The following is a 25,546-nucleotide window of genomic DNA, read 5'->3' on the forward strand; positions in this document are numbered from 1 at the left end:
CTCGCTCTAACCTAACATTTCTGGTCTGTAAGATGCAAGTTCTATTCGCCCACGCTGGCGAATTCTACAAGTACAGTTGTGTATCTTGATAAGAAATTAATTCATGTCTGACATTATTTACCTTGGGCTACTGCCAGGTTCCTCAGGTAAAGGTTTCAGACTCCCTGACTGTGTCTCTTTTCAAATATCAAGAACAACTCAAGGCCTCTCATGATTCGGAAAACTATAAATTGAAAATAGGGAGTTGCTTACTAGAACGGTGTATAGAATGCAGGGAAATGCTTTGCCTATATATCTATGTTTCTGATAAAAGGATGCAACTCAGAGAGGGCACAATCAAAGATGCAGAAAGACCATGTGATGCCATGTTCCCTTGCAGCATAATGCACACCCAATCCTTCTGCATGTCCAGTCACCAGGAATCTCACCAGGCTCCAAACTTTGAAGTTCTTGAGGAGGCTATGTCACACAGATGTGATTCTCTGATCTAGTCTCATCCCACAAAGGATGGGAGTGAAGTATGGAAGTTCAAATTTCTGATCATAAATTGCCATTTCTAGTGCTTAATTATTATCCAAAAGTTAATCAAAGGTTGCTTTATTGGGGAAAGTAAAATATATTCCCATGCGATTCCAACAGTTTTAGGATTCTAGATCAGTAAGTAGCATCAGAGACCAAATATTGGGACAGAAAGCCTCTCCTAATACCATTCTCTGCAAAGGTGGTATGAGTTATATCTTAGGAGTCTTGGACTGACACTAAGTGTATATTTTCTATTATGTTATAATAGCAAGAGGGGAATAAAATCAGAAGCCAGGGATTCCCAAGTAAGCTGTTAACTTGAGACTATTGCTTGTTTTTCCAACATTCCCATTGTGCTGTGCATTTCTCGTTGCTGTGATAAATATCAGAGTAAAGTCACTTAAAGGAAGCAAAGATTTATTTTGGCTCCTGAATTCTGAGGAGTTGCATTTTATTAGCAGCTATACATAAAGGAAGGAAGAGAATCATGGTAGAAGGGCATTGTAGAATGGAGTTGTTTGTTTCGTGGTAGCCAGGAATGAGAATCAGAGGGATGGGGTGGGGTGGGGTACAACTTTTCAGCATGGCTATGTCGTAAACCATCTAGCATAGTAGGACCACCAACTTGGGGTCAAACATTCCACATGCAAATTTGCATGACACATATCATATTGAAACTATAATACCCATGAAGATCAAAGTCACAGGTGGCATCCTATTCATTATTTTTTCAGGAGCACGTGGACACAGTGGGAACAGTTGCACACGTAGTTTGTCAATAATGTACACGGCACCTAACTGTAGTCAATGTCTGCACATCCTGGGAATGATTGACAGAGCTACTGAGAGAGAGGGAGACAGGTTATCTTTGTTATTATCTATTTCTGATACACAAAAGCACACACGAGCTGCAAGCAGCACTCTATCTTCAGTTCAGTGGGGCCTCCAGGGGAATGGTCCTTTCCTATTGATTTTTGTCTTCTAGAACTTAGAAATACCCCTGGTGTTTATTGTATGCTTAATAAATGCTTGATGATTTATTGATTTTTATTATTGTTTATACAGATTCTCTTAATTTAAATTATATTTATGTAGAGTTTCTAATGTTTTAATATTGAATTTAGGAAGTGCCAGAAAATTTTCTGGTCCCATTTAAATTGTTATGTGTTTTTATTTTAAAGAAGAATTATTTGTGAGAGGTTCTTTTTTCCTCGAGAAATTTAATTAAATAATTAATATATGTCAAAGGACTTTAATGAATTTATGGAGAAATAGTGTCCCTGTTGGTTTTCTAAAGAGTGATAGTGGGATTTTTCTCATAAAAATAATTGTCATTATATGTCTTAATCTGCTCAAGATCATCCCATGGATGCCTCTGCTGCTGAATTGATGATGATTTGTTTTTCCTCTTCTCTCTTGGTAGTGCCCCAGTTTGTACAATGGATGATTCTTTCCAAGTCTTAAAATTAGGAGATGTAGATACAATCCTCGAATTCTCATCTGTGTCCTAAGACTAGATGTTCACAGAGCCTGGGGTCTCAGTAAGGTGAGGCTTATCATTTAGCTACGGCTTCCCCAAGCAGCGGTTGTAGTGTTCTCTTTTCTCTTCCTCTGCCCCGCCACTTGATGTCTGAGTGTCTTTTCGTATAGTATTCTCAATATGTGCCGTTGCATGACTTGAATGCACGCCGCCTATCTTTCTCACTTCCCGTCTCTTACACAAAAAGGTCTTGAAACAAAGACTGCTTTGTTCCCATCTGGAATCCTCACATTTAGAACAATGCCTGATACATATCAGCAGGGCAATAAACACGCGTGGGTTGGTGAACGGGAGTGAAAGCGCACTGTTAATGCTGAAGAAGATAGGTGCTAATGGCGTAGCAGCCTTCCCCTTCTCACTGTGCCCTAACTATGCTGGAATGGGTCAAGCAGTTGACAGTCAATTTGGCTGAGTCGTGGAAGAGAATTTGTCAGGAGCAAAGAATTAGAAACCAAAGCTAGAATAATAATGACTGGACATCGTATAGAAATGGTCCATCTTCGTTTTTTTTTTTTTTCATTGGTGGTGGGCATACTTTCTTCTTGACATTTTCCCTTAATTGGAAGCCCTGTGTCAGCTAGATCACTTGCCAGTGTGGGATTTCTTTGAATGTGGTAATATCATCACTTGGTATAAAATTCAGCCTATGTTCCCATCTGGGATGTTAATAAGGTTACTTTCTTCCAAAAGAGCTCCTGTACTGTCACCAATACTTGGCAATGAAGAGCAGTATAGTTTCCTTTGATCTACTACAGTAGTTAAAGGCAATGGATTAAGAGGCATTTCCAAATCAGTGCCTTTTTTTTTTTTTTTTTTTTTTTGCCTAAACAAGTTTCTAGCATCAAGAAACAGAGTAAAGAGAAAAAGGTAAGAGGTATTTCCTTTGGAGAACGGCAGAGGTTGGTGCTGTGAATTTTTAAAATCTGGGCGTTGTGGTTGGAATAAGAATGGCCCCATAGGCATATATACTTGAATGATTAGTCACCAGGGAGTGGAACCGAATTAGAAGGCCTGGGCTTAATGGAGGACATTTGTCACTGGGGATGGGCTTTGAGTCTTTCAAAAGCCCACCCCTCCCTGACCCTGTGTTCCTCTTTCTCTTCCCAGCCCTGTGGATCCAGATGTAAGCTTCAGCTACTGCTTAAGTATCATGATCTCTGCTTTGATGATAATGGACTAACTTCTGAAATTGTAAGTCTCCAATTAAATTACTTTTATAAGAGTTGCCATGGTCATGATATCTCTTCACAGCAAAGAACAGTGAGTAAGACACGGGGTTAAATTGTGTACTTTCCACTAGAGAAGCATATTCTCAACTTGGCCATCTTACTATAAAATATGAGAATCATCAGAAGTAAATGAGTCAAATGACATTTGGAAAAAAATGGGTGAAAGCTAACTAAATAGACTGGGTTTCAAAATAGTCTACATATTTGCTGCTGTTATCATTCTTTATAATTCCCATGTCTGGGCCTTGCTAGGTTTTAACTAGAAAATAAGTCACATTTCCTTTAATATCCAATTTATAAAACCGGGCTCCAGCAGGAAATTAGCTTCCTTGTGTTGTCTTTTAGTTATTTCTCAGAGCACCCAAGAGAGTTTCTCCACAGAGTTTCAAGGAGATCTGTTAGCTGCTGTTTTGTTTTGGTAGCTGCTATTTATTTTTCCTGATCCAATAATGACTATTTGTCTATAATCTCTAAGAAGCACCTTGAGAAAAGTATATCATCTTGGTGAGAAATTCATCTTCCAAGCTCATGCAGAAGTGATGTATCAGTGTCTCTTACTCACAATTGAGTCTTAGATCCTGCTGTTTATGATCTGCTTTATCCCTGTTGCCTTAGCTCTGGACATGACCCCGGGAGCTTTATTGGTTAAAGAGTTAAAAGTGAACACGATTCAAGTAGGGCCTTGTCTTCTACTTCTATCAGATATTCTTTTGGAAGCCAATGTCATGAATAAAATCTCACGTTCTCAAGTCCCCCATGACATGGGGAAGCCAAAGCTGGGTCATGGAGAGATCATGTGAAGGTGAGTTAGATTGACAACTGCTTCATTCTTTCTCTTTAACCAGCTTTTATGATTTAGTTAGTTTTTCTATTAAAAATTGGGAATAAATGAACACTTCTTGCAGCATTAATTTGAACAATTGGTGTTATTGCTACAAAAGTACTCTGCAATTATAACTAAATCTTGGACTTGTTATTGCTATCCTTTATAGACAATCACCATGATGAATTGTGCTTAAAAAGCATCCAAACTGCCTCCTTCTGGCCTCTCAAGCTTCAATGAGTCCAGATATGCTGGACACACATTAATGAGGCCAGGATGATATACTGTGGACACAGCAGCCAAGTGTAATTTGAGTGGTAGCGAAAGTGCCCACTTGCCCTGGGCCTCTTCAATCTTTAGAGCCAAATCATTTGGGGACTGAACAACCACACTCCATGCATGGCTTGTTACTAATTGTTCAATAGAAAAGGACTGAGGTATTTGGGTGGTTTGCAAACCATGTAATAGAACACTGGACAATAAACATTCCTGTAATATCCATGATGACATTTTTGTGACAGTACCAGTTGGTTCCTCTCTGCCGACTCTTCTACCCTGCTGTTCTCATTTTAAATTCTCATTATGAAGGGCCATGGACAAAAACATTGACATCAGGGGAACATATCTTTTCTACTGACCTCAGACGAAAACACTGGAAACTTCATTTCTCACCTTGGTTTCCACTCAATGGATAGATGAAGGCAAATATGGAGATTAAAATACCATTAAGTTAAAAATCAGAGAAAGTGTCTGGAGCTTTGATTTCTCAGTTATTAGGGATCTAGAAAAGGATTAGCACTGGAAATCAGATTTTGAGGTCATAAAGGCTGAAGGTTAGCATAAGAGATTGGGCTCGCAGAATTTGTATCTTCTAAGCATCTAGTCTTACAGCACTGGGCATGGGTAGGGGGAGAAGATCCTGCCCTGGAGGAGCAAGTCCATGTGCTAAAGGAAAGAGTGAGGATGTACACACTCAGGAGATGCAGTTTTTATTAGACGTATACTTGGGCTAACTCTTGGGACAAATGTCTGTGAAGCAAAGTCCCTATCTTGGGTCCCTCCACAGAGAAGGGTTATCAGGGTTTAGGAAGAAGCACTGCCCTTTAGGATTTGCTACGGCTGTTTGATTTCAGCTTTTAGAGAGCAAAGTTAATGAATAGAAAAGACACTGCAAAATGGAAAAGGCAGTAGAATACTGATGATCTGCTTGTAAACAGTCAATGGTATATTTCAAAACAGCTGGTAGGGAGCACTAGGCCTTCAACCGGACATCTATACCCCACCCCTCACCTAAAAGCTCAGAAACCTAAGAGGAAGAGGAGGCAGAAAGATTGTAAGAGTCAGGGGTGGTGCAAAACTCCAAGGAAACAGTGTTTTCCAGACACAGCAGGGCTGATGCACATATCAACTTACAGAGATGGGTAACATACATTAGATCTGTAAAAGTTATAACTCAATAAATTCTCAACACAGAGGAGGAGAACAGCCAAAAGTCTCACTCATAACTAGGGAGGTATTGTCAACTGGAAAATTGCTGGAAGAAGGGAAACCAATTTTCTTCAATGGAGTGGTACTCGGTGTCTCAACCACAGTCCAAGGAAGACTTTGTGCTCCGGAACAGTTGAACAACACAAAGTAGAATCATGTTTTTTTTTTTCTTTGGCCTCTCTCTCTCTCTCTCTCTCTCTCTCTCTCTCTCTCTCTCTCTCTCTCCCTCTCTCTGTCTCTCTCTCTGTCTCGGTCTCTCTGTCTCTGTCTCTCTGTCTCTCTCTGTCTCTCTCTCTCTGTCTCTCTCTCTCTGTCTCTCTCTCTCTGTCTCTCTCTCTCTCTCTCTCTCTCTCTCTCTCTCTGTGTGTGTTTGTGTGTGCACATACCCTTCTTGGTTTCTTTTTAGAGAGAGAAGTAATCTTAAGCAGAATGGGAAGAGAGGGGCTCTGAGGGTATTGTGGGAAAAGAAAGAATATGATCAAGAGACAGTGTCTGAAAAACTTAAAAGTAAGCAAAAGAAAAAGCGAAACCATCAGTGACGGAGATGTTGAATGTTTCCAACAAAAAGAAATGATAAATGTTTGAACTGATGCATAATCAGCTGATCTGACTTGATCATTACTCATATCCATATATTGAAATATTACACGATATCCCATACCTGCCCATATTGATTTTGTGTGAATTGCAAAAATTTTAAATTTAAAGTGTGGAAACATGATAAAGAGAAAGTAAGTTAAAGGTGCTCATGAAACTAAAACACAGCACACATTACATGGACGTGGGAAAGAGTTCTGTGAAAGGCAGGAGATACAGAAGCCCATGTGGAGCACCCACAGCAGTGGATTTGTTTCTCTCAGACTGTGTGCTGAACTTATGGACATTCCATCCAACCACTACATTTCAGTCATTCCCTGGAATCTGAGTGAATTAGGAGGAATAAAATGATGGGAAGAAAGGAGAGGTTTTATGTAACCCTACCTTTGGAATCTTGGCTCATGGCACAGTTAAGAAAAAAACAAAGTAGCTGCAATTGTATGGACTGCTCAATTTCTTTTCTCTCCTATTCGTACCTCCTTATAAGCTTGTAGAATCTTATCTATGAGGTATATATACATATAGTTTGAGTTTTATTATAATCCCTTTTACCTGACTTTTCTGATCTCTTCTCACAAAGGCTTCTTTTTCTAGAGTGCCTGGCCTATGACCCAAGCTTAGTGAAGCTTAAGATGGGAATGTGATAGCATTTGAAGATCTGCTTCATTCTAACTCAGAGATAAGAGCAATAGTGAGTAAGTGAGAGTTAAAAAAGGCAGAAGAGAGGAGAGCTTTTCTTGCCTAGGAGATGACCATGCTGGTTTCAGACATCAGGAGTTCTTTTTCCTTCTGTATTCACCTATTGTCTTCCAGCAACCATATGATGGATGCCTGCTTCCATCTTCCCCAAAGCCTTCCAAGAAAATCAGTCATGGCATCAAACCACCAAAAGAGAGGTCAAGGGTCTGCTTGATATTAGGAAATCTCACTAACCTTCCTTGACTGTCTTTAGAAAGTGATTTAACTCTAAAGTTTTTCTCACATGGACATGAATTTTTTATAGTTAGGACAGCCAGTGCTCTTAATTATTCAGTGCCTGATATAGTCTATGCTCTGGGGCAAAAGGATGAAAGGTAAAGTGTGTGATGATCTGTATTCTTTGAAACTTGATAGAAATAGGAAGGACAACTTTATAATTGGGCAAAAAAATACACAACTAAAAAAAATCTGGAGGAAGAAATAACCAAAGGGGCACATGCCTATATTCTCGTCAATATAAGTAGGAGTTTAAGGTCAGCATATATCTAGAGCCCCCCTCCCCACACACACACACTAACCTCTTTCCAAAACATAACAGTAACAACAAAAACAATGATTCTATGAGAAATAGCATGGGTTGGGAAAAATTAATCTGGTCTTCAGGCCAAAAGTATGTTTCTTCCTTAGGAATACAAATAGAATAAATAAATAAATATTAAATTGACAAAGGAGTGGAAGGGGGAAATGGGGCTCCCTATGGAGAAAAAGAGAACTAGAATTAGAAAAACCTTATGATCTTTGACCTAAGTCATTAAAAACATAACAACTAAACTTAAACTTAAAGAGTACAAAGTACATGCTACTTTTCCCCACAATTAACTTGATAGAAATTATCCCGATTGGATCTATTTGGTTAGAATGACACTTCAGCTAGATAGCATTTGACAAGATGTATTGAAGGGTGGGAACCAATGGGATGGGTGCTTCATCCATGCATCACTTAGAAATGAACGCAGCTATTTTCAGACTAAAGTGTTCTTCCATCTCCAAAGTCAGATAAAACACTGAAGGTAAAATGAGGACATCGTAAAGCCTGAGATGGGTATTGCAGAAGAATAATGGAAGGTGCTGGAAATATGCTTGCATAATTTTGCCTACAGTCAATTTAACTGGAAGAAAAAAATCACAAGACTATCTCATGGCAAAAAAAAAATCGTGAAAACTATTTTTAAAACAATTTCACAAATGTCCAAGGCAGCTAAGTCACTCGTGCGCCTTGTAGATTGCCAAGCACTCAAAGCGACGCACGTCATCCAGGCAGAGATGAGACAGGAGCCAAATGTCAGCTTCAAGTTATTGGAACCCTCCTAACAACATCCATTCACTTAGCACCATTTGGCTTACAGAGTGATGCAAAGGTATCGTTTTACTTATTTCTCATATATTCCGCAGGGGGTAAAACAAAGAAACAACATTTTTATTCTTCTATGTAGAAGAGAAAATTGAGGCCCAACAAGATTGAATAACAAAGATCCATACCAAAGAACTAGTAAGCAGCAGAGTAAAATAATAAAAGGTTGAACTGTCTGACTCACAGTCTGGTGCTTGCCCCCAAAATAAGTTCATAGGTTCAGTTCTACTTACCTGTCCCTGGGGTGCCTCATATTTGTGAATTCATGACAAAAGATTTTATCGAATGAGCTGGTATACATAAACCACTGTGTTCTAACCCCCCACTAGTAAGGAATGTGGGATTTTTGGCCTGGATAAAAGGAGTCTGCTTATTAAGAAAAGGGGGACAGGAAAGTTACAAATGTGGTTTTCTATCTCTCATGGTATTATATTCAGGAGAGTACACTGACTTTTGCAAGGTAAAATATGATGGAAAGAAAGGATCAAAATTAGCATGTACCTGAGACCCTCATTTTTAATCACCCTCAAGTTGTGGGCTATTTGGAAGGTACCAAAGTAAAATATAAATATTCCCTGTACATTGTAAAGCAACTTGATAATGCCATTTGTCCATCCGTCCATCAACCAATTAACAACCAGCCAACGAAATTACCAAAAACTGAAGAACTCTTAACATTGTTCTTCAGGGCACACATTCTAGTTGACATTGAAAGCAACTGAACACAGAGCGCTTAAACAGAGTTGGGTATAGGAGATCAAGAGCAACACGGATTTACTGAATCCATTTGGACATTGGGTCAAGGAAAAGAATCTCTTCACACTTCGTGTCCTTTTCACTGATGACATGTGGTGCACACGGTACACTCACTGTTTTAGACCAGATGTGAAGCCATAGTCTCAGCCAAGATTCACAGACCTTATACTAGGTTTTATATTTGTGCATCTGCCCTTGTTGGGTCAAATTTTTACACTCTCAGTCACTAAGTAAAATGTCATATTTGAGTAAGCTAAGTTTTATGGGGTTCTTTAATAAGACACAGTATCTGGTAATTTTAGAGTAACAATCATGAGGCCCAGGACTCTTGAAATATCTGGCTCAAACTGAGTAATTTCTTTTATTAAAAATTTTTTATTAATTTTTATTGAGCTCTACATTTTTCTCTGCTCCCCTCCCTGCCTCGCCCCACCCCACTTCTACCCTCCCTTGAGGTCCCCATGCTTCCAATTTATTCAGGAGATATTGTCTTTTTCTACTTTCCATGTAGATTAGATCCATGTAAGTCTATTTTAATGTCCTCACTGTTGTCTAAGTTCTCTGGGATTGTGGTTTGTAGGCTGGTTTTCTTTGCTTTATGTTTAAAAACTACCTATGAGTGAGTACATATGATAACTGTTTTTCTGTGTCTGGGTTATCTCACTCAAAATAATGTTTTCTAGCTCCATCCATTTGCCTGCAAAATTCAAGATGTTGTTATTTTTTCTGTTATGTAGTACTCCACTGTGTAAATGTACCACATTTTCCTTATCCATTCTTTGGTCAAGCGGCTCAAACACATGGAAATTAAACAATGCTCACCTGAGTAATTTCTTTTAAAAAATAGTTTTGATAACTCTTTGAGAATTTCATATATTTTCTCTGAAATATGATTTTTGTTAATTATTTGAGAGTTTCACACTGTGGATTTTGGTCATGTTCATTTTCTTCCCTCAACTGTCCTAGATCTACCCCCACCTCTCTACCATTCCAATTTTGTGTTCTTTTCCCTCCTTATACCCATTGAGTACTATTTGTGCTTGCCAAATATTCTTGGATGTGGGGACACTCCTTGGAGAGTGCTCAACTTGTTAAGGATCACGCCCTTAAAGGAACCCAACTCTCTGTTTCCAAGCAGCTATCAATTCCCAATAACTTCTCAGCTAAAGGTGGGACCTGTACCTACCTCTGTTCTCCATGCTGAGACCTGGCTTATGTTCACACTCTTTTTCTGTATCCTGCCCCGAATGCTACAAATTCATAGGTGAAACTGCTCTGCTGTGTCTGGAAAACATATTTTGTAGTCATCCACCGTCTCTGGCTCTTAAAATCCTTCTTTCACCTCTACCATGACTGTATCTGAGCCCTGGGAGCTAGGAGGAGATGCAGATATCCCATTTAAAGCTGGAGATTCTTCAGTCGATTATTCTCTACATGTTGACCAGTTGAGATTTGCTGTAAGGAGCATCTTGAGTGTTGAGGGATGGATACACTTATCTATGGGTATAATGATATGTCATTTAAAATCCACTTAAGTAAATTTTGCAGAATATAACATTCCCTAATAGGCCTTATAACCTATCTAGCTACAGATTTGGCTCCAATAATGGTAACAGTCATGAATTCCATCTTTGGAGGTGGTCTTTAGTTCCAATTTAAAGGGTTTGTTTACTCCTTTGACATTTTTGCCACTATTGTACCAGTGGGCATATCTTATCGGTCTAGATGTAGCTTACAAGACGCAAGACTCACAGCTAGACATGACTGATTATTACTTTTCTTCTCCTGTAACAGTGCACGGCACCTTCTAGCACTATGAATGGTAACCAGTAGAAATAATGAAGCTTCGTTTTTTTATAAGCACTTCTGGCAATTCTGAGCCAAAAAATCTTCAGGGAAGTCTTTAAAAAAGACAAAAAACAATTCTTTTGTGTATCCCACAGGGAAGGGCATTCTGTTCAGAGTGGAGAAAGTTTGAAAAGTCATGGAATATACCTGGTATATGAGCAATGAGAAGAAGGGTATGGCTGGAGAGAACTAAACCATGGTACAGCAGAGAGGAGGGAAAATGTGGATGTACTGAAGTCTGGGTGGGGAGAGGAGAGACTCTGCTGGGACTGTAGGTCATTGTACGGAATTTAACTTTGACTCTCAGAGAGATTAGATCGTTAGTAAAATATTTGTATTTGTAACAAATGCAGATATCAGTAGTAACTTCAGAACTTGATCCAGACAAAAATGTCCTAAAACATAGACTACTTCAGTTAACATATTCTATTGAAGGCAACATTTTCTTCTGGAATTTGTCTGTTATTCCAAAATTTAGTTTTAAAATAGTTAGGTACTTCAGGAAAAGAAAAAAAATCATAGAAAAGATCACTGACAGATTTTAAGAAAGGACAGAATTTAAGCCTAAGGTAAATAGATTTTAAGAAACAATGGTCTTTAAGTTTACCAATTATCTTCAGATTTTCCACTTAAATTTTCCTAAAGATAAAAACAGTATATAATTTTTGATCCTGGTTTTAGGATAAGAACAAAGAAACTTTAAAGATAACTTAAATAAACATGTTTTTACAATTTGTTATTTACTTTATAAGTACATTTGACTTCAGCCAGGGCAGCATGTAGGTTAATTGAAGATCTTCACCTCTTTCTCCTCTCTTCAAAATCCAGTTCCTAGTAATGGAGGATGCAGAACCCGAACCAGTCATCTTATGTAACGTGGCAAGGCTTCCAGCGGTGGGACTGGTATACCGACCAAGTCACAAGTTCTTCCAACAAACAACCTGTCCTACCTGTAAAATGTGCAGTGGTGGCAATGATGGCTCAGAGCTCATGAGAATGGCCAACCAATAACTGGTCTAACTTGAATCCTATATCAGGGGAGGGAACCCATATCCCAAACTGCCCTGTTCAGGAAACAGAAAACAGCTGGCCCAGAGACCTAGGGTAAAATGAAAAAAGACTGGCAAAAAAGTCGATGAAATGATTACTAATAGTATTCTGCTATATTCACAGAACAGTGCAAAGCCCAATTACCATTAGAGAGGATTCTTCCTGCAGCTGAGACTTTCAGTCAAACATTTGCCTGAGCCCTGGAAGCCCAGGGAAGAGGAGGCAGAATGATTTGTAAGAGCCAGAGTGGTGGAAAATATGGCCCACAGAATCAACTGAAGAGGGCTCATAGGGGCTCACAGACTGAAGTGGCAATCACTGAGCCTACACGAATCTGGCTAGGTCCTCTGCATATATGTTATAGTTGTTTTTCTTGGGTTTTTTGTGGGACTCCTAACAGTGAGAGTGGGTTGTCTCTGACTCTTTTGCCTGCTGTTGAGACACCTTTCCTCCTACTGGATTGGATTGTTTAGCCTTGGTATGAGGGTGTGTGCCTAGTCTACCTGCATTTTGTTAATGCTATGTTCAGTTGATATCCCTGGGAGGCCTGCTTTTTTCTGAAGGGAAACTGAGGAGCCATGGTGAAGAGGGGGGGGGAGGGTGCAGGTAACCTGGGAGGAGTGGAAGGAGTCTGCAGTCAGGGCATATTTTTTGCGAGAATGCTCAACACTTAATTATTAAGGAAATGTGGGTCAAAACTACTTTGAGATTTTGTCTTACACCTATTAGAATGGGTAAGATCAATAAAACATGGGAATGTTTATGCCACCAAGGATGTGGAATAAGGATAATACTCCATCCATTTCTGGTGGGAATGCAAACATGTACAGCCACTATGGAAATCAGTGTGGTCATCCCTTAGGAAGTTGGAAATTGATCTACTTCAAACTCCAACTCTCCCTCTCTTGGTACCCAACAAAGATCACTTCATCCAACCACAGAGGCACTTGTTGAATCATGTTCATTGCTGCTCTATTCATAACAGCCTGAAACTGGTAAGAGTACAGATGTCTGTCAAATTGATAGATGGTTATTAAAATGTGGTACATTTACACAATGGAGTATTACTCAGCCATCAAAAAATAAAATCACTGAATCTGGAGGTAAAACGAAGGAACTAAAAAAAAATTATTCAGAGTGAATTATCCCAGACACAGAAAGACAGCTATGATATGTGTTAGCTTATGTGTGCATATTAACTGTTAAGTCAACAAAAACCAAGCTACAATTTATAGAACCACAGAGGTTAGGTATAGTGTAAGGGATTGGAGGTTGAGGTGGACAGATGTTCCTAAAAAGTATAAATAGGAATGATACTTATGTATACATGTTAGAGGAGAGAACTGGAATGGAAGGCTCAAATGGAAAGGTGTTAGGAAGATGGTACAATAGAATGAATACAGGGAGGCCATTTGAGGGATAGTGTAAAAACCCAATACAGTAGAAGCTTCCTGAGATATATACACATATGAAGGCAATTTAAATAAAATCATTAAATCATCATGGAGGCAGAACCCCAACTGACCATCCCTATCACCAATGAAATTTCCAGGGTTGTATTTAATTGAGTTGTTGCCCAAAGGGGTCCCGTGAGAATGCCCAAACATTATGGCCAAGTCTATATGTTTCTTTACACCAACTGGAGGCAAAGCCCTGTTGCTGAAGACAACACCAACACAACTCGTTGAATATGGAACAGTTTACGTGGTGCCTGCATAGACTTTTTCTACCTGTGTGGTAGTATCTGCAAGATACCAAAGAAGAAGAATAAATACCAAGACAGCCACAAGTCTTTTGACCTTCAATGGTGTCCTGCTTGCAAGATGTACTAGTGCAATAATCAATGATGGCACAAAGCTTGTGGGAGTAACCAATCAAATCTGTTGATTTAAGACCCACACCACAAGATGGTAGCCATTCTCAAAACTGCTTGGGTGACCAAAGACTTGAGAATAGATAGTGCAGGGACCTAAGGTAAATCAAATACCATTGTCCAAAAAGAAGACAATAGAATAAATCCTACTTAGATTCTGCTGTACTCATAGATCAGTGCTTTGCTCGGCTATCATCCGAGAACCTTCCTCCTACAGTAGGTGAGAATGAATAAAGAGACTCATAGTCAGACAATATGCAGAGAATGAGAGACTTTGGAACCCTCAGCCTTAAACAGGATGTCTCCATCAAATCTCTCCCCTCAAGACTCAGGGAAAGCACTGATGAAGAAGTTAAGAAAGAACATAAGAACTAGAAGGGAAGACAAGGTCCTCTAAATCAACAGGATCGGTGCACAAATGAACTCACAGAGACTGGGCATTGTGCCTTGAGTCTGTAAAGGTCTACACTTGTTTGGTTCCTAGAGTTGAAAGGAGAAATGGTGGAAAAACATTTAACTCAGAAACTATCTCCAATTGATAATGAGTTGCAGTGAATATTTAGTTTCTTTTCAAGGGAGTCTCAGTGGGGAAGTAAAATACCCTTAGAGGAAGCTGAATGCTCAACAGTAGATGGCCAAGAAAGAGTGAACTCTGTGGTTTGTTTGGAGTTTCCTTGTCTCATAGTATTGTCTGGGTTCTTCCATATATTTGATTTTATTATCAATTTTATTGTACTTTCTTCTTTCTTTTTACCCTACAGGTCCTTTGCTTATCTATTATGATTTCCAGTTTCACGTTTATATGGGATTCTTAAGTGTGAAAATGAATAGGCCGCTGTGTTTTGTGCCTTCTCTTGGATTCTTTCCTTGTGTTTGTTTTTTGTTATATATTATTATATTATACTTATTATCTCATAGAAGTCCATGTTTTCTGATGAGAGATAGAAAGGTGGTGGGTGGGTCCAGATGGGAGAGGAGGTCAAGAAGAACTGGGTGTTATGGAGAGAAAGGAAACTATAATCAGGATATATTGTGTGAAGAAAAAATATATATTTTCTATAAAAGAAGAAAAAGTTGAAAAATATTTCATGCACACTTTGGCACAAGTTCCATGTTATTTTATTGTCCTTATACTCTGGAAATGAGACTTTGTGGTGATTTCAAAGGCATTAAAATTTCACATTTTCTAACTTCTAGAATTAACATTAGGAATCGGTACCTGTAAATATGTATGTATAAATATCTATGCATTTATACATGTGTGTGTGTGTGTGTGTGCGTGTGTGTGTGCATACCATGGAGGGAGCTAGAGAGATGACTCAGTGGTTAAGAGCACTACCTGCTCTTCCAAAGTTCCTGAGTTCAATTCCCAGCAACCACATGGTGTCTCACAACCATCTATAATGAGATCTAGTACCCTCTTGAGGAAGAGGCCTGGTCAGTCATCCTCACCAACTTAGACTATAAACCCAATACAAAGAAGTTCAACAGAATCACCATATACGGTCTGCCCATGCATTCTTCAGCATTGCCAGGGCATAAATTGAAAATATCATATATCAGCACATTAAAATGTCTTAGAGTTGGAAAGGAATTATCCATATAACTGAGAAGTAAGGACTGAACAATGTCAATGACTCCTAAAGTTTACTACCAACTTCCAAAAAATGCAGACAGTGATACATCATCACATGTGGTTTGCTCCATCTCTAATGAGATCTGTCTTTCCTTTCCTTCCTCACTTCCACATTCATCATGGAGGGATGACCAGACGAGTGTTGTGATCTCAGGCTTTTCTTTGCAAAGTGGACTTCTTCTTCTTCTTCTTCTTCTTCTTCTTCTTCTTCTTCTTCTTCTTCTTCTTCTTCTTCTTCTTCTTCTTCTTCTTCCTCTTCCTCTTCCTCTTCCTCTTCTCTTCCTCCTCCTCCTCCTCCTTCTCCTCCTCGTTCTCCTCCTTCTCCTCGTTCTCCTCCTCCTTATCTTTCTCCTCCTTTTCTTCCTCCTTATACTTCTCATCATCAGGGAACCTACTCCTATGATAGTCCTTTCTCTTCTGTGACCACTAAACTCAAATCAATTCTAAATAATTTTTCTTCCCACCTCAACACACCAGAACAATTCTCTACATATATTTTCATATTGCTTCTGATAAAACCTGGTTAATTTCCATGGGAATAAGAAAGAATGGGGTCATCTGCCTCATTTACACTTCAGTGAAGTTTCATCTCTGTGCTTTTACAAGGCCCCAGGCTATTGTACAATAGCCCCCTGTGTTCTACTGTCCAGCTGCCCCATTTCCAAATGATCAGAAAGATGGCCTTCCTGGATTGAGTCTAATGGGGGTAATAGAAGATCATAAGGTCAGAGTTAATAACAGCACTCTTCCTTTGCTGATCGTCATAGTTTTGGCTGCCTGCAGCAGACAGAAGGTGAATCTGGTCAGAATCCAGCTGCTCAAACCCAGCAGATCTGCTACACATGTGCAGTCTTTTCAATGCTATTAAAATTGGCAGGAAAGAGTTTGCTATTACAAGCCTTCTGCTTATTAGATCATTTCTTATATCTCACCACTTAACAACACATGTGAAATAAATCCTAGGTGCCCAGAGAGATTGTCGGAGCCAGCAAGCTCTATTAATTGAAGAGGGACAAGTGCTACCTAAATGGCATGCCATAAAGCTTCCCAGGTGCATGGCATGTTGTTATAGAACATGAAGTCCTTTGAAACAGTTCTATCTCTCCTGTAACATTCCTCTACAAACAGAAAGTCAATTAAATGCTTGAGTGTTTTATTTTTTCAGAGTTTAGGAGCTGGACCTAAATGAGTAGTGAACCAAAACTCCTGACTACCTGCATACAAAAGTAGGTGCTTTGTTGACCAGCAATCATTGATAGAATTCCCAATAATCCTTTGATACTGTGTGTTGTAAGACCCCAAGGGTTATGTGAAAATGTGAGTAGAAGCAAATACCCTTGATATGATGCTTTAATCCTTTACACCCCCCCCCACACACACACAGAGAGAGAGAGAGAGAGAGAGAGAGAGAGAGAGAGAGAGAGAGAGAGAGAGAGAGAGAGAAATTCAAAATCCTTTGCATTTTCACAATGCACATATTTTTATCGTGGCTACCATTTTTTAACTATAAACACAAATAGCATGGATATCTTTTTTTTCCTTCTTCACAGTCTGACAGGTAAGAGTTTTATATCTCTGTAGATCTTACAAACCTCAGCATACTATCTGTAGTGGCATTTCATTTGTATTTTAATAAATAAAGCTTGCCTGGAGATCAGAAAAGTAAAACAGCCACACTGGCCAGTCTCACAGACTAGGCAGAAATGACACACACCTTAAATCCCAGTAGCCACACTAGCTTGCCATAGAAAACAGGCAGTACTGGGGCACGCCCTTAAGCCCAGAACTAGAGAGGATTATAAAACAGGAGGAGACAGCTCTTAGTCTCAGTCTCATTCTGAGATTCCTGGAGGCAGGATCACCATTTTTAGACTGAGGTAGACGTAAGAGCTAGTGGCTGACAGTTTTGCTTTTCTGACCTTTAGATTGGACCCTAATATCAATTTTATTAGTCATGCTTCAACTACCTTTTGTTCTTTTTTTAAAAATTGAGAATGATTCTTTTCTCATACAATATATCCTGACCACAGTTTCCCTTCCTCCACTCCTCCCAGGACCCTCCACCTCTACTCCCCCTCACATTTCTCTACATTCCTCTTCAGGAAAAAGCAGGCCTCCAGGAGACAACAGCCAAACAAGATGAAAGAAGAAACAGTAAGACAAGGCAAAAACCCTCACATCAAGGTTGGACAAGGCACCCAAATAGGAGGAAAAGAGTCATAGTAATATCCAGACCCACTGTTAGGAGTCCCACAGAAACACCAAGCTATACAACCATAACATACATCTAAAGGATCTGGTGCAGACCCTTACAGGCACCATGTGTGTTATGAGCCCATATGAGGAGCCCATGTGATTCCATGTGAGCACCACTTAGCTGATTCATCAAACCATGTTCTTTAGTGTCCTCTACCCCTAAAATCTTTTCACCGCCCTCATCTGCAGGATTCCCCAAGCTCCTAGTGGAGGGACCTGATAGACCTCCAATTTAGACTCTCTCTTCACATGTCTGTCTGTGAGTATTTGCACCTGCTCCAAGGCCCTCTGATGATGATTGGTGGAGGCAGCAATATATGAATAGAGCAGAATATTTTTAGAAATAATTTAACTAATTAATTAGTTAATTTTGAAAGTTGTGGGTTTGGTTCAGCCCTAGGTCTCTTGGCTCTCCAATCGCTATTTCCTGACCCCCAGACAGCGTAAAACATGGACTCCCTCTCATGGTGTGGGCCAAATTAAACCAAATAATTGAGCGTCCACTTCTAGAATTCTAAGCCACCATTGCCCCAGCACATCTTCCAGACATGGCAATTGTAGGAAGAAGGATTTGTGGCTGGGTCAGTGTCCGGATTTCTCTTCGCACAGCCTGCAGAATACCTTTCCACATGAGAGAGGCTGGAGGGTGGAGGCTAAGGATCCATGCAGGCAGCAGCTCAACCTCTCTCCATACAATGAGATGTGTGGATGAAGAACTTTTGCCTTTTCACTTGCGGGAAGGACTTTTGAGATTCCCTTTGGCAGTTTTGAATTGCTGTCACTGCTGCCCTTGTGTGTTCGTCCCTCTATCTGCAGCTGGGCAGCACAGATGAAATGGACCTTCTGAATAGAGGTTGGGATGATGCAGAGCTGAGCAGGATGGCATGAAATGACATCATTCTATTGAGAACAGTCTACAACTTAAAACTTGCTGTTTGTATTTAATATCTTTATATTGTAAATAAAAGCATGGGGATTAAAGCCACAGATAAGGGGAGCTGGAACTACATATCCTCAGGATGCTGCACCTTTGAGAACAATTTTTACTCCTTAAATAATTTTTTTTGTAAATTAGAGTTTAAACTAGTTGTGAGAAGGCTTATGGCACCCAAGTCCCTAATTTTGCTATAATAGACACCATTTATGCACTTCTTAATATTATGGAACTTTGTAGTTAAGAAGGAGCTCATCTAACTTCCAAATGGAGAACAAGATTCAGTACCTTCAGGGGTCAGCAACCAAGTTAGCCATGACCCTCCTGGTCTCACTTTGATTTTTTTTCCACAATAAACTTTTATCAAATGTAATGTAGCAAACTTATCATTGCTCAACTCTGCATTGTCCTTTCCATCCACCTGCCCCTTATCTAAATTGTAACCTTATCCCCCTGTCAGACAATTAACACAGTTATTTAATGGTCTTCCTTATTGGACAATTAACACAGTTATTTAATGGTCTTCCTTATTGTCTCACTCCTGTGTTCAATATATTTTATTAATTAATTACAAATTTACTTTTCAACCCCGAAACCTAGGGTTCTGCTGAGGAACTTACGATGACTCCTAATTTCCCGGGATTTAATAAAAATGCCTTCAGTAGGCACTCAAGGAATGTGTGAAGCATTCTGGTACTTCTTTGAGCATTGTCATCAGAGATCCCAGGTTCAAATCCTAGCTCAGCGTGTTCCTAACTGGATGATTTGGGGAGTTATTTTATAGCCCAGTGTCATCTTAAATTTAAATCTTCCTGTCTCTGTTTCCCAAGTGCTGGGGATGCAGGCATGCACCCAGATTCTGATTCTTCATTTCCTTTAGAAAAAGTACAAGTACACCTAAGAAAACCTTCATTCTCATGAAAACTGTGTTTGTCTCCTTCCCAGGTTTGGTCATTACCTTCTTAAGGCAAAGGATGTTGATTCTGTAGTTTTCAGAAATGCCTTGTGAACAGCAGTGTTCAATGAATATCTGTGGAATTTGTGATTCTTAGAGTGTTCTCATTACTAGAAAATGCCATTTCTATTTGGTAACATTTTAATTAGCCTCCTAAATGATCTCATTGGATCAGGGCAGGGCGAGTCCATTTCCTCGCATCAGATCATCCTTTAGGAGAATATTGCCAGTGTTCCAGATGGTAGTGGGGATCTTTGTTCCCTGCTGGGCACTTCAATCTGGATTTTTCAGGCTGCAGTGAGTATAGACATTGAGATCCCTTTGATGTTGCTTGTAGTTTTCCTTCAATGGTCAAAAAGATAGGAAGAGACTGAAGAATTTTCTTTCATTGGTTGGATAGTTGAGCAAAGTTGGTGGCTCTTTAGGTAGTTCTTTCTGCCAACTTAAAATTGCTGGTGAATACGGGCAAAGAGGAACACTGTTTAGTGTCCAAGAAGAAAGTCCTTGATAGATATGTCAATGAGATTTTACTAAAGAGAAGATTTTTTATTTCCATTTGTGTTTATGGTTCTGTGATTGGAGCTCAAATTGAGTTTGAACTCAGGATTCTCCCAACTTCCAAGGGCTGTAAGTACAGCTATGTGTTCTCATGCCCAGATTTTAACATTACTTTTAAAGAGAGAGGTAACTCTGCAAAAGGCATATACAACAACAAACTAGCAGAAAGCATATATAAAAATATTATGTAATAGTTACCTCTTTTTCATGTTCATGTAGAGGTTTCACACTCATGATTCTGAATAACAGTCCATAGAGCTCTGAGGTAGCTGGGACAATATTGTCTATACTCCACCAGCCCAGTACCTCTCATACCAATTGCATTCTCTGCTTTAATATTTAGGCTTGAGCAGAGAGTGGTGGAGTTATATCCCAAGGTAATATTATAAATAACCGAGAGAGAAGACACAGCATCTATAGTCTTATAATACTTTCCATATGAAATCAAGAATTGTTCTTTTGAGGTCTGTGAAGCATTTTAATTTGTAGACTCCTTTTGGTAAGACTGTCATTTTTACTATGTTGATATTACCTATCTAAGAGCATGAGAGATCTTTCCATTTTCTGATGTTTTATTTGATTTCTTTCTTCAGAGATTTAAAGTTCTTATCAGACAGGCCCTTTACTTGTTTCATTGGAGTTACCCTCAAGATATTTTGTGTTATTTGGCAACACTTTCCAATCTAACAGAAGATGGAGGGAATTTAAACTCAAACTATAATGTTGTTGTGACCCAACAAAACTAGTGACTTGAACCTTGAAAAGGAATATAGGGATGGACTTTCTTAGAAATCTTCTGCAGATAAAAATCAGCAGAAAAAATAAAATGCAACTACCAAAAGGTTGCACTTGGTTTCTGATTTTCTGGGTCTAGATGTCATTTTTTTTTGTTAAGCTTTTTTAGGTCTTATGTGGACCCATGCCCCAGACTGTGGGAAGCATTTATAAATGGAGACTGCTCATTCATTTTTCAGCTGCCCAGATCCGAATAATCACACAGAAACTATATTAATTTTAACATTGCTTGGCCTACTGACTAAGGTTGTTGTTTGATAGCAACGAAATTTCATCTCTGTGACCACTCCAATGGACAATTAAAGCTGACTTGGGGATTATGTTGACAACATTCCCAAGCATATTTTTTTTCTTAGTAGCCTAGAAACCACCATGTAATCATTCCCTGCTGTCAGGATATAAAATTGGAAAGTGGGGACAAGCCAACCATGAATTTGCTGATCCATAGTTTGGTAAGATATGGAGAAAGTGACCTGTCATTTTCTATGATGAGGCTAGATTTCAGCCTTATGAGGGTAACAAATGTGGGAAAAATCAGAATGAAGTTATTACAGACTCAAATTGATAGCAGTTCTTTATTGGGATGGTACTAGAACAACACAGTTCATGTAATATTTATTTATCTTATTTTATGTTATAATGTTATTGAATATATTTTGTATTTAATGCCTCTGAGGAATTATTCTTCATGGTTAAGAAACAAATTTAAAAGATATATTTTTGATACCTGGCACTTTCATTCCTAGAGATTTGCCCTTATGTGAGAGCCATATTAAAAACACATTTTTCCATATAAAAATTGTGAACAGGCAATTACCTTTTACATTGCCTTATTTTCGTATCTATGAAAACCAAGGGATCTGGTTGCTAGAGGAAAGAAAAAGTTGGAGGCAATTTCCATTCTGATAGTGTGTTGAGGAAAATGCTGCCCAAATTATGTGCAAGAAGCTTTATTCATTGAAAGGACATTTGTTCACAATTTAGAGCAGAATTTGGTCTATCACACAATGAAAGAAGTGTTTCATTTGAGGAAATTGTGGATGAATGTGTTAATAAACAGAAAACTATCTCATTATAAAAATCTGGTGTTTTTGTCTTAGTTGAAATTTGTCTCCTTGACATTTCTCGTGTGTTTTCCTTTGCTGATTTTGTTTTAAAACCCAATAAGAAGAAAGTAAGGTAAAACAAGGACATTCAGGAGATTGGCTTGGGAATGTCTTATGAGCAGTCTTCCTTTGCTTCTTCTGGCTTCCTGCTTTTCATTCTGAGCTCATAATAAAATCATCCAGCCCGAGCAGAAGGAACTAATCAACCCGATTATTTCTTGGGTGTTGGGTAATTCTGTTCACTGAGGGTAGGCAGGCTTTGTTTATAATACCCGTGCGGTTCTCTACCGGCATCATGGTAGAGGGAGACAACCACAGCTGTACCTTGCCTGGAGCCTCTGTAGGGGACCTGCTTACCCTGTGGAGAAGAGACTGTACTATAACATAGTCAAGGAGACTTCAGTGAGTTGCAAAAAAAAAAAAAAAACCATGACGACCTGCTTAGCATAGCCAACTAGAGAAGTGTTTCCATTTGAGTCTCAGATAAGAGCACAGTTTAGCTGTAATATCTTAAGAGATAAGAATGGGGCGTTGAACATGGTCCTTGACTCCCAAATAAAGAACTTTTATTGAAGTGAATAAAATGGTAAATACAGGCCCTCATTATGACAAGCTTAAGCAAGTTAGATACCATCTAAGCACCCAAATAATGACCCAGAGGTTGGAAAGATGACTCAGAAATTAAGAGCAGTTGTTATTGTAGAGGACCTGGTCTCAGTGCCTAGCATCTGTATCAGATGTTTTACATTTGGCTGTAACTCTATTGGATATTGAGTATAAATATAAATACAACACAATGCAAATATAATGTACTATAAGTATAAATAAGCATGAATACTGAATAAAAAGTATATTGGATGTACTTTTTCTGGTCTCTACAGGCATTAAATATACCTGTGGTTCACATACATAATGTGCATGCACTCACATATAACCATAAAATAAAAATAAATAAATTTTCAAAATCCTACCCATTGGCTAGTTAGGGGCGCATCGATCAAAGAGTTGCAGTTTCTAAGATTCTTTAACTGTCAGGACTTTGGAAATAAAGAGTTTATATAAAAACAAATCTTGTATTGGATTTAAAAACATGCCATTTGATAAAAATTTCCTATATAACTAATTATAAGCCTAATAATAGGAATGTGATTTTAATTTAATCACTAAACCTCCTTTTTCAACTCTTTTGACATATTTTTCACTTTTTTTAAAAAAGGTCTATGCATGTGGGAATTTTGTCTACAGGTATATTTGTGCATCCTATATGTAGCCTCATGCCTGCAGAGGCCAGAAGAGGCAAGTCCCTTAAGGATAGAGTAACAGAGGACTGTGATCTACCACATAAGTGCTGGAAAGCAATCTTGGTCCACAGAAAGAGTACCCAGTACTCCTAATCAGTGATTTATCTCCCCAGCTCTAGGAAAGGATTTTTAACAATAATTTGACTACTTTGTACTATGGTGACTTCATGTTTATTTTTAGACATTTACTGAAAAACATATTCATACATATTTGTATAAAAATCTTATAGAACATTAATATTTGTTGAGCCTCATATACATAGTGCTGTCTTAATCATGGTCTCTCTTCCGATGTCTCATCGGGTTTCTATCTCATTGTGCATCTCAGATACTACATTAATTTGAAAAATATTTTTTAAAGGTCCCTTCAGGTTTTTTTTCTTATGTTGAAAAATCTGTATTTCCATGTATTTCTTATTGCCTTTTCTTGCAGGGCATTGAACTCAAGTATCTTCCTTGCTTCTGAAAGAGCACAACATGGCCTCTTTTTATTCTTCTCTTAATGCTGTCCTTTTTCTGGGATTCTACACCTTTAAGGACAGGGCTAGGAATCCTCTGGTCCCAGACAGTGGTTGTATATTGCCATTATTTATGAGCAATAGCAAATGGCAATTGCTAATGCCAGGAACTATTAATAATCCCCTTTAAGAAACAGAAATGAGAGAAAACTAAAAGGGAATTTAAACTTCAGACACAAAGAAGAAAATTTAATTTCTTATTAAAGATAAGGAAAACAGAATTCATAGCTCACCAACATAAGTCTTATTAGAATGATTTCAAAGTGCTGAGGTTAGTCATAAATTTGGAATTATACAAGCTAAATGGAGCACAGTGGTGTGTGTGTGTGTGTGTGTGTGTGTGTGTGTGTGTGTGTGTGTGATCTTAGAGGTTTAGGAAAAAGAGAATGCAAATCGTCTCTTGAATGTTTTTCTTTCTTTCTTTGAATCCAACAGTTACTGGCTCCTAATGTTTAAAATTATATTTCTCAGAAGTGACAGAGAAATTTCCATGAGTCTTTCATGAATATAACCAAATTCTTTTAATTTTCTCAGGTGTATCTGACGTGTGTGCATGTGTGTATGTGCGATTGCATTGTGTGGGAGAGTATGCATATGTGTATATGCATATTGAAGTCCATGGCTGGCTAAGGTATTGAAGTCCATGGCTGGCTAAGGTGTCTACCTCAATAGCTTTTCACTTTACTCATTGAGGTGAGGTCTCTCAACTAAACTCATAGCTCACTGATATGATTAGTCTGGCTAGCCAGCTTGCTCTAGGGAGCCTGTGTATCTGCCTTCTGTTTGTTGCCAAACCCACCTGGCTTTCATGTTGGGGCTGGAGTCCTAACTCTAGTCTTTACACTTGTGAACAAGCACTGTAACCACTGAGCCATCTCTTCAGCCCTGAATGTAGCTACATTCTTAAAACATTATTGTCAAGCTTATTTTTGATGAAATGAATTTTAAGTAATTTAAAAGCTAAATTTTTAACAAGCTGAATATACTGATTATAACCACCCTCTCAAAATTAGTTTTCACGAAACTGTTAACTCAATGAAAAAATTTAGAATAGAACAAATTCTAGAATATTCATAATAATAATAATTATCCTCTGGAATATTCTGAGTGAAACGGAAGACGTCAAGTACAGCTGAAATGTGTTTAATACGAACATGCTTATCAGAGTATGTTACTTCAGAGTGTGTTTTTTAAACAACAACAAAGAAAACCTTTTGAGAACATCCATTCTAGGAATCTTCTAATGCTGCACAACTCTGAGGCGCAACATATCACCATTGCTGTAGCGCTTCTCAACACCAGACTGAAGTCTTCTTTGAACAATGTGTCTACAGGGCTCTTGGTGATCTTATAGCCAATCTTATCATTCTTGGCTGCCGAAATTCTCAACCCTATACTTATATCTTTCCTCAGTGTTCTGGGAAGAGCAAAAGGAGGGAGAGAGAGAGAGAGAGAGAGAGAGAGAGAGAGAGAGAGAGAGAGAGAGAAAGAGAGAGATCCTCTCTACGTTGCTCCAGAGAAAAAGTTTCCTTTCCAGTGAGGCTTTTGGTCTTACTGATCAGGGAATGCCCCACCTCACAGAGCTGGAATGAATGACAGAGCAATAGATAAGCCTCTCCTGAGGCCCAATACTGGATTAATAGGGAGGTAT

The 25,546-nt window shown here is 38.8% G+C and overlaps 1 long non-coding RNA gene across 1 annotated transcript in view; it reads left to right on the top strand.

Annotated features, from left to right (window-relative positions):
• LOC142834792 (uncharacterized) overlaps positions 1-3,249 on the top strand; it is a 263,884-nt gene extending 260,635 nt beyond the window's left edge. The window contains exon 3 of the long non-coding RNA XR_012907676.1: positions 3,170-3,249. This is a non-coding gene — a long non-coding RNA (uncharacterized LOC142834792). The remainder of the gene's footprint in view (positions 1-3,169) is intronic.
• The last annotated feature ends 22,297 nt before the right edge of the window (positions 3,250-25,546 follow it).

This window comes from Microtus pennsylvanicus, chromosome 14, assembly GCF_037038515.1.
Source record: "Microtus pennsylvanicus isolate mMicPen1 chromosome 14, mMicPen1.hap1, whole genome shotgun sequence".
Lineage (NCBI taxonomy): Eukaryota > Metazoa > Chordata > Mammalia > Rodentia > Cricetidae > Microtus > Microtus pennsylvanicus.